Source organism: Tiliqua scincoides, chromosome 6, assembly GCF_035046505.1.
Source record: "Tiliqua scincoides isolate rTilSci1 chromosome 6, rTilSci1.hap2, whole genome shotgun sequence".
Taxonomy (NCBI): Eukaryota; Metazoa; Chordata; class Lepidosauria; order Squamata; family Scincidae; genus Tiliqua; species Tiliqua scincoides.
The window spans coordinates 6,237,000-6,247,364 of record NC_089826.1 but is presented as its reverse complement, the minus strand read 5'-3'; the positions used below and the strand labels follow the sequence as shown (position 1 = coordinate 6,247,364).

Below are 10,365 nucleotides of genomic sequence, written 5' to 3'. Positions count from 1 at the left end.
CTCCAGGTCTGCTGAAATCTGTGGAGACTTTCACTTTCCCGTCCAGCAGAAGGCAAACCAGCACCTGAAACCAGCACCCCAATTCCACCTCCTCTTTTCTCGTGCATGGACAATCGCATATTTGGACCATTGCCTCCTCCTCTGCCATCTTCCACTTCTTCAAATCTGGGCAGATGGGTGTATTGGAATCGCGGAAGAACTGGCGAGGAGGTAGATGTGGTGTCAGCAGTGGCCCCTTTAAGGGTGAGGCCTGGGCATCCAGCAGAGTGTGCTGCACAGCTGCAGCCACTGGAAGGTAATAAGGCCCTCAGGGGTATAAGGAGCACCTGAGGCAGAAAGGGTTGGTGGGTTTTGAAGGAGTGCAGGTTGGAGGTAGGAGAGGAGACTGATTTGGGTTATGGAACTTGGAATTGGATTGTGACTGGACTTTGGCTTTGGGCTTTGATTTGGATACCCTGAAGGATTTGACTGACCTACCTGGAACCTGACCGTGGACTGTAACTTGGCTTATTGGCAACTCTGATTGATTGGACTGGTTTACAAGGCCCAGTGGATTGGGATTTGGCAAAACAATGGGGAGGATCTTAGGTGGTTTGCAGTCCTTGACCAACTCCCCAAGACGTCTCCAAAACAGGTTGGGTGAGGACTATCCGTCTTTCCTGCCTGGTCAGTGTTGAAGAAGCTGCAGAAGAGGAAAAGCGAAAGTGGAGGTAAACTAAGAAAATAAGAACATAAGAAGAGCTCTGCTGGATCAAGCCCAGGGCCCATCTATTCCAGCTTCCTATATCTCACAATGGCTCACCGATGACTCTGGAAGCACATAAGACCACAAGATACTTGCATCTCGGTGCCACTCCCCTGCATCTGGCATTCTATTTACTCTCGCACCCCCCAACGAAGACACCAGACTGCACTTGGGTTTAACTCGGGCCACTTCATTAAACACAAGTGACCAATTTTTAACGCATGAAACCTACTGAACACACCATCCCTTGCTCTCCAGTCTGGGGTAGGCGAAAAAACTGCCATCCACTGCCAATTTGGATGACAGGAAAAAATTCCTACACAGCCCTCATGATGAACAACCAGCTAATCTCAGACTGTACATACCCATCATCACTTGTGATTTGTGATGGAGTTTTCCTCCAGACATCTGTCCAATCCCCTTTGAAAGGCATCTAGGCCAGATGCCATCATCACATCCTGTGGCAAGGAGTTCCACAGACTAATTACATGCTGGGTAAAGACATTTTTCTTTTGTCTGTTCTAACCCTCTCAACATTCAATTTTAGTGGATGTCCCCTAGTCTGTTACCCTGCACATGCCCAATCTGGTCTGATCTCGGAAGCTAAGCAGGGTCAGGCCTGGTTAGTACTTGGATGGGAGACCGCTTGGGAATACCGGGTGCTGTAGGCTTATACCATAGTCTTTCGAGACTGAAGGTTGCCAACCAACCAACCCCTAGTCTAGTCCCCTAGACTAGGATGTCCCCTAGTGAGAGGGAAAAGAACATCCCTCTATCCACTGTATCTACCCCCCTGCATAATTTCGTATGTATCAAGTCCCCCCTCATGCACCTCTTTTCTAGATGGAAGATTCTCAAACGCTGTAGCCTTTCCTCATAAAGCTGTGGGTGGTAGCAGTAGCGGCACTGCTGATATCCTATGCCCCCTCCGGGCCTCGATTTGCCTTCCTGGGTTCACTTGGATTTGTGCCAGCAGCAACTGTTACCCTGCACATGCCTGATCTCGTCTGATCGTGGAAGCTAAGCAGAGTCAGGCCTGGTTAGTACTTGGATGGGAGACTGCTTGGGAATACCAGGTGCTGTAGGCTTATACCATAGTCTTTCGAGACTGAAGGTTGCCAACCATTTGTGCCAGCAAAATCACTGGCACAGATCTGCATGGGCTGGAGACTAATCTCCAATCAAGGAAACAAGGATGCAGTGACTGCTCTGGTGTGGGGGACGGAAAGCAGGCTGATCTGACATGGGAGGCCCTGCCTTCCCTGACCTCACACCCCTGTTTCCAACAGTCAATTCTGCTCCAATGGGCAGCTGTGTCTCACAAGGGGCACGATTCTGAACCCACACAGTACATAAGCTACCCCCCCAAACCCTATTCATCCTAAAGGTTCTACTCTTTCAACAGCAGCTTTCTCCTACAGGTAGGAAGGACTCTCAAATACCAGGGATAAATACTTCAAACAGAGAGCCTGACGGCAAACGATTATTTTAGCAATTAAAGAGATACAAATAGAAGTGATTAGATGGCTTAATTATAATCTATCCTGGAAGGGTTGTGTGTCAGACATTAAAATGAACATGCTGCCACGTTTATTGTAGTTTATTGAAAATTTACCCATTTATATTCCCTGCATAGTTATTAAGTCCTGGGAGAAAATTATATTTGATTACAACTTGGGAGGGTGAGGGAGGCAGTCGAAGGCCTCTGGGGCACTGCTGAGAGAACTGGGTGTTCCACTCTCCAAACAGCTGCATTGTGATGATTTAGAGCCCAATCCTGTGCTTGTCTATTCAGAAGGAAGTCCCATTATAGTCAATGGGTAAGTGTGGATAGGATTGTAGCCATAATTGATAAAAACTGTCAAAGTATTTGAAGTACTGGTTTGCTATAGATGCACAAAATTCATGGACAGTTTAAAAGTAAGCAAGGCAAGCCAGTTTATTAAAATTTTCTTGGTGTGGATTAAGGCTTGAGAAGCCTCATGGAGACCAGTCTGGAGATTCTCCAGCGAAAAGAAATTACATCAGACCTCAGTTCGAAGAACATAAGAAGAGCCCTGCTGGATCAGGCCAAAGGCCCATCTAGTCCAGCTTCACATCTCACTTCTCACAGTGGGGGGTTTGGGCATCTCAATTAAGCAGAGTTATAAAGCTGGAGACCCTTTTTCCTGCAGCAACCCACCAACCCCTGCTAAATCTCACATCTCACAGTGGCCCACTAAATGCTTCAGGGGGCACACAAGACAACAGACACAACCTGCATCCTGGTGCCTTCCCCTGCATTTGGCAATCAGAGGCAGCCTACCTCTACCTTGCACATACCCACCGTGGCTTGTAACCTGTGATGAACTTTTCCTCCAGAAATTTGTCCAATCCCCTGTTAAAGGCATCTAGGCAAGATGCCATCACTACTTCCTGTGGCAAGGAGTTCCACAGAGAGGGCAAGAGGGCCCAGTGATGTGGGCCACAGGAACAGACTTTGTGTTTGAGTCACAGGGCCCATGCTCTGTGATTGAATGTCCCTCTGTCTGTCTTTTTCTCAAAAAGCAGCGATGGGAAGAGTGGTATAGCTGGAGGGGGTGCAAAGCAGTGAGTTTTGCAGGAAGCTCCACTGCAGCATGCAAGCAGCCTCCTCCCCCCCTTCTGACCCATTCTGGGCAGGGGAAGCAATGGAGGTGAATGTCAGAGAAGACCCAGAGAAGAGGCAAATGCTTCTGTTTTGCTCCCCTATCCGGAATGGCTCTGAAGGGGGAGGGGAACTTAGTGCTTGCATACCCTCTAGCTATGCCACTGGGCAAGAATTAGGTAGGACTGGGCTCTTTAATTGTCCTCTAAATACACCTCTGGAACCAGCTGCCAGAAGATCTGAGAGCAGCTTCTTCGATACATGGTTTCCGGTGGGGTTTGAAGACCTATCTGTTTTGCCTGGCCTTAGGGGAGGGAGGCTAAAAGCAGGTAGCCAGAATAGCCCCTATCCTGTCTTTCCTAAGTTGTGCCCTTTCAATGGAGAAATGAATGATAGTATGTCTAAAATAAGAACCGTTTGGGAGTGTGACTCCTTAGAGATGAAAGAGCAGGCTCTTTCTATCTTCACGGGTGCTGAGCTGCTCTTAAAAATGTAGCGATGGTGAACTCTGGGCTCTGATCATTTTGTGAATGTCAGGAGGATATGACTGTATACTCATTTCTCCTGCACTTCACTGCCTCCAACAGCTGCCCAATTACAGCCAGTTAGGGATTCCCTCAGTTAACCTGTGCTTGCTTATTTGCATGATAGGTGTCATTTCATGTGAATGTTCAGCTTGTTTGCGCCAAGAGGTGCAGTAACTTAGGTCTACAGTAGAGACATGAATCATATCACTTGACCCTAGGTAGTGGTCCTGGTCTGGACTGGAACATAGCAGGGGGGGAAGGGACCAGTGGTGTCACTGGGGTTTTCATCACCTGGTACGGGAGGCCAGCACATCACCCCCACGATGGGGGCAGGGCAATGCCCTGAGGGGTGGGTGGGTTATATACTCCTTTAAAAATATATATATTTGGTAACAGCCATAAGAGGAAAAGAGGAGAAGAAAAGAATCTTATTCATCCTTGATTGATCGACTTTGTGTCTGCACAATAACCTCCTACGAGGATCAGCTGAGCTGAAATCTTCTTCTGATCCTGCTGCTATTGAAAAGGACTTGAAAGAAAACACCCACCCCTCCCCTCCGCCCCTCCCTCCCCCCTACCTGATTTGATTAATGAAGTCATTAAAAAGGAGCATGAAAGTCTGTCCAACGAGCCCTGCATTTTAATGTCAGGACGGAGCCGCTTGAGCGTATATAAAAGCGATTATAGAACTGAGTGCACTTATTAAATCTTCCAACAGATTTTCCTCTAGTCATTATCATGGAACAGACTTCAGTATCGCACCAGCATGCCAAGAATCACAGATGATCCAGTATAATGTAGACAAATCAATCTCTCTCCTTTTTTTTTTCTTTTTGTCTGTTGCAGGCATTCTGCAGCAAACAGATCATTTCACATTGGCCAGCACGTTTCCCACGCCAACCGCGTGGCCTTTTCTGAAGTGGAGCTCCGGATGTCTCTTAAGTTCTCTGTTTGAGAACTGCGAATGATACTCAAAGAAATCAATCTATAGGGAAACTGGCAACACCGCTGACGGTGCAATCCTACGCCTGTGAACTCAGAAGCAAATCCCGTTGTATTCAGTGGGGTTCACTCCCAGGAAGGTGTGAAACTGACTTGAATGAGACTAGGAAAGTGACCAAAGGAACCAACTATGCAATATAAGACCTCTGTCCATCAGATTTGACTAGCTGCATGGAGTCCACCACACTATGAGGTCTTCCACCCTCATGAAAAGGGAATAGCTGAAGATTCCCTGTTCCAAACCTATACAGCTAAAAAATTGTACTATGAGTAAAGTATTTTTTTTCCCTTTGAAACCATTTTTTTTTTTCCTGCCTCTGCTCCTATTCTATTCTCAGCAATGATTTAGCAGGGGTTGGTAGGTTGCTGCAGGAAAGAGGTTCTCCAGCTTTATAACTCTGCTTAACTGAGATGCCCAAACCCCCCTTTTCCCATCAGCCACCGCTAAGAATTTCTGGCTGCTTGTATTCACCTTTCAGACCACAGCTGGCGGGGGAATGAGAGGCAGGGTCTCAGATGTGGTGTGGAGTGCAAGGGAAGGCAGATACAGGAGACAGGGATCCATTTGTTTCGCTTTCTGTTTGTACTTCAACTGTACAAGCTGGTGGGAGAGTTAGAACAGACAAGAAATATTTCTTTAACCAGCACCGAATTAATCTGTTTGTTGGATTAATTAGGTGCTGGATACACCTACTCACAGTCCGCAGCATATCTAGACAGGGTGCAAAGCATATGCATACGCTTTGCACCCCCTGCCTGGAATGGCTCCAAAGGGGAGGGGTCCTTTGCACACTGTTATGAGGATCCCTGCAAAACTTAGTGCTTTGCACCCCCTCTAGCTATGCCACTGTTCACAGGGGGTCAGCTATTGACACCTGGGAACGGATTTAGGTTTCATGAGAACGCACCCATTCAATTTGGGGTACCTTGAGATCCCTTTGGGGTAATGTGTAGACACTCTGTGGCTCAGGCACATCATGTGCCTGAGCTGAGCTTTTCACATGTACCAACATATGCAAGTGTAATTCTGGATCAAAGCAAATGTATCTACAGAGTGAAGGGGGGTGGGAAGGCAAATATGACAGACTGTATAATGTCTGATTTCCTTCCATTTTCTCTTTCCCTGCGATGCTGGAGAATTATACAAAATAGAGCATCAAGAGAAATTACTTTCATTAAAAGGCATGAAAAAAAAAATGCTTTGCATATGTGTTTGTGGGTGTGAAACTGTTTTGCATTGAGAGGCAAAATCCCCAAACCGCCCATCAATGACTCTGGTAATGTTGCACTTTAAAATTGGTGACATAAATATTCAGGAAACTTTGATGCTGGTTCGGTATATATATCTGCTTATCATCACCATCATCTTCTTCTTCATCATCACCACAACGGTTGTGATGATCATTCCCATGAAAAGTCATTATGTTTTATTATTTATCGTCGCCTCTCGGAGCGAGGCTCCGTTTACAGATTTGAAATTAAAGGCCGTTGCAAGAGTGTCTTTCATTAGATCAGATTCAGAGCTGTGGATCAAATGACTCCAAATTAATAGTGATGTCAGTATTGTGCTTGGACATAAAGGCAACGACGGAGTCGAACACATTTTTATGTCAAAATTACCTCTCTGCGGTGGGCAAGACTGCGGGATGCTGGCCGTCACTGTTAATGACAAGAGAAGTTTCAATTGCGTATGGAGTTCAGTGAAAAATGCACATTATTTCAAGGCCGTTTTTACACAACGTGCTAGGCGTAGCTCTCTCTGATGCTGAGGATGAAAGGATTCTCCTGGGTCCATGTCTCTGTTGTCCTATGGATTCACCTGACCCTATACTTCCCTGTTCTTGAGTCCTAGCTAACTAGCAGCCCAATCTTACTGTGGCCTTATGGTGGTGAATCTGGCAATCCACCGCCGTAAGTTCTCTTAACGGCATTGTAAAAGGTTGTTGTGCGTTGCAGGATTGCCTCTGCAAATGGCCAAAGGTCCCGTGTGCGCTCCAGTTGCCTCTCAGACGCTGCGCTGAAGCAATTAAGGGGCCACATGGGTGGTTCATGTGGGAAGGGAAGTATTGAGCCATGAAAGGGGTGGACAGAGGTTGTTTTGAGCATGTGAGGGGGAGGATCTCAGTAGCCCGAGCACACGCCATGTCCAATCCCAGTTTTCCAGACCTAACACCCCCTATCTTGACTTAGGCCAGCAAAACATCTGGAATAGGTTCCAGGAGACACAATTGATCGCCCCCTCTACCATAGCAGGCAGCACGTACTCTGACAGTGTGGCTGCATTGCGTAGGATGGTGGGGAATAGGATTGGGGTATGAGTTAATTGAAGTATTGCTGACTTTGGAACATGGATGGTTTGTCCCTGCTTTCAGTTCATGAGTTCATGTGCATCTACTTTGCCCCAGTACCATCCACAAAGGCGGGGGACAAGATCCTCATTGGTCTATATTCATTAATGTGCAATGAACTAATGTAGAATATCATCCTGCAGCAGGTTTCATCTACCCAACTCTCCTTCCCCATGAAGGACCCAATCCTACCAAATTTTCCATTGCCGGTGCAGCTGTGCCAACGGGGCATGCACTGCATCCTGTGGCGGGGAGGCAGTCACAGAGGCCTCCTCAAGGTATGGGAACATTTGTTCCCTTACCTCATGGCTGCCTTATAGCTGTACCAGTGCTGGAAAATTGAAGAGGATCGGGCCCTAAGGCACCTACCCTGAAGATTTCAAAGGTTGTGTCCTCTATTGAGTGTCCAAACTAGAGTGGTTTCTCAATGACCCCAGCTTTCCAGTGCCATCCATCAGTGGGTAAGGGACTATATCCATGCCTGTGTCTCAAGGCATGACCTTCTGAGCCACAGACTGGTTCTTCAGAACTATTGAATTGTACTACTAATGTATTTCTTCTACTTTGGAAACAAGACCACATAACGCTCAAAACTATGGAGAAATGCCGATGAGTATTTCAGAAGTATTTTTTTTTTCCCCCAAACAAAAATGGGCAAACGTGGGATGGACATGTTATGTAGACAATATGGAGTTTGTCCTGTGAAGACCTACACGGATGCATTCCTGTTGATTTTGCAAAGGGTCCTGAATTTAAATGGCAAAGTGTCCTGCTACAACTTGGACTTGTACCAGCAATATTGCTGGCGCAGGTCTGAGTCGACTCATTGTGGATGTGGGCCTTCCTCCAGGGCAAGGGGATAAATGTCCCCTTAACCCAAGGAGACCTTTAGCAGCCCAAATTCCCCCAGCAGGATGAAGCGTAGCCAGTGCCAGGATCACTGCGTGGGAGTGGGCTCAAGAACAAAAACACTTGAGATGATGGACAAATGCAATGTTTGTTTTGAAATGCTTAAATGTATGTTCGTGTTGGACTGCCTTGTGCTCGCAGCTGTGATCGGGGTGATTGGACTGGATTCCATAATCCACATCTCCTACTGGAATTAAACCAGAATGGAAGCAATCAGATCTCTGAGCAATTATGGAATTGTAGTATGGGAATGCACCCATCACCCCTAAGCAAAATTGGGGGTGGGGGGTGGGTCCTTGTATCTCCTCGACAACATTTGCACATAGCTAGCAGACCTGTGTTCGGCCTGTTGGGTCGCAAGTTGTACAGATCTGCTTTGCCGAAGCGTCTCCCAGCACGCAAAATTTGAACCGACAGTGGCTTGTCGCCTGTGTTCAAATATTGGTTGAGAAATTCCGGGCTGCAGTGGGCTGAAATAAAACAAATATACCTCCTCATTTCCTTTGCAGGTTATACACATACAGCTCCTAGATGACCTTAAGAAAGTAATCTCCTCTGAATGAGCATTGGAGAACTCATTAATAGCAAGAGATGGCTTCGGAAGACAAGGTTTATTAACTTTACAGAAGCTAATGCCTCTTCGGTTTATTCTCTTCTGTGCTATTCCAATATTGTTAGATTAAATACATGCACACACACATACACCTAAAATACTGTGTGTATAAAAATCTGAGAGAGAGAGAGAGAGAGAGAGAGAGAGAGAGAGAGAGAGAGAGAGAGAGATTCAAATATTCAACTCTTAAGAAAATGCATTTGGACAGCTTCTTTCATGGTTGACTTTTAATTCACAGGTTTTGCTGCTCCATAATGCATTCAAGGTAAGCATGATGGAGTAGGTAACAAAGAGTAGAGGCTCACAGGAGGCAGAACTTCCATGATCGTTTGCTGAGCTTGGCTGCACTGCTAGTATTCTTTTTTCCTGAGAAAGTCTGTGGTGATTTGAAGATTTCGGAAACAACAGACTGGTAGCGACGTCCATGCTAGAAATATCCAGGAATAATGAAGACGATGATGGAGGGAAATGGTAGCGCCTCTTGTTAGTGACACACCTGGAATGAAGAAGAACATCATTCAAGCCCCTGGAACAGTAAGCAGAAATGATCCGAACACCCCTTGCCATGAATTGGCCTTAGAGCTGCAAGAACCAGAGGCCTGTGTTCATTTTGCCTCTCTACCGAAACTTGACTGTCTTTGTTACCTGCGACACCTGCGTACCTCAGTTTCTTAACGGTGGAGCCACACGGTATGGGAAACATGAAGCGGCCATCAAACCTAGTATTCATTCATTCAGTTCTTACACTGCAACATGTCATCATATTGGGTGTTACTCTGTTTTGCAGGCCAATCCTAACTAAGGCTACAATCCCATGCACATTTACCTGGGAGTAAGCCCCACTGACTGCATTAGACTTGGTTGGCAACCTTCAGTCTCGAAAGACTATGGTATAAGCCTACAGCACCCGGTATTCCCAGGCGGTCTCCCATCCAAGTACTAACCAGGCCTGACTCTGCTTAGCTTCCGAGATCAGACGAGATCAGGATATAGTGTTCAGTATAGGGAGATGGTTGGCAAGCTTCAGTCTCGAAAGACTATGGTATAAGCCTACAGCACCCGGTATTCCCAGGCGGTCTCCCATCCAAATACTAACCAGGCCTGACCCTGCTTAGCTTCCGAGATCAGACGAGATCAGGAGATAGTGTTCTGTATAGGGAGATAGTTGGCAAGCTTCAGTCTCGAAAGACTATGGTATAAGCCTACAGCACCCGGTATTCCCAGGCGGTCTCCCATCCAAGTACTAACCAGGCCTGACTCTGCTTAGCTTCCGAGATCAGACGAGATCAGGTTATAGTGTTCAGTATAGGGAGATGGTTGGCAAGCTTCAGTCTCGAAAGACTATGGTATAAGCCTACAGCACCCGGTATTCCCAGGCGGTCTCACATCCAAGTACTAACCAGGCCTGACCCAGCTTAGCTTCCAAGATCAGATGAGATCGGGCATCTGCAGGGTAACAGTTGCATTAGACTTACTTCTGAGTAAGCCCTGCTGACTATATGAGACTTACTTCTGAGCAGACATGCTTAGGCGTGGGCTCTGAATTCCCTGGACCACAGCAGTGGTGCTGGCATGGGCTTTGCTGGGGGGGGGGA

The 10,365-nt window shown here is 46.8% G+C and overlaps 2 pseudogenes; both read right to left on the bottom strand.

Moving 5' to 3' along the window:
• Positions 1–9,665: 9,665 nt before the first annotated feature.
• On the bottom strand, positions 9,666–9,788 carry LOC136656594 (5S ribosomal RNA; annotated as a pseudogene).
• Positions 9,789–9,969: 181 nt separating this feature from the next.
• LOC136656584 (5S ribosomal RNA) lies at positions 9,970–10,092 on the bottom strand (annotated as a pseudogene).
• Positions 10,093–10,365: the final 273 nt, after the last annotated feature.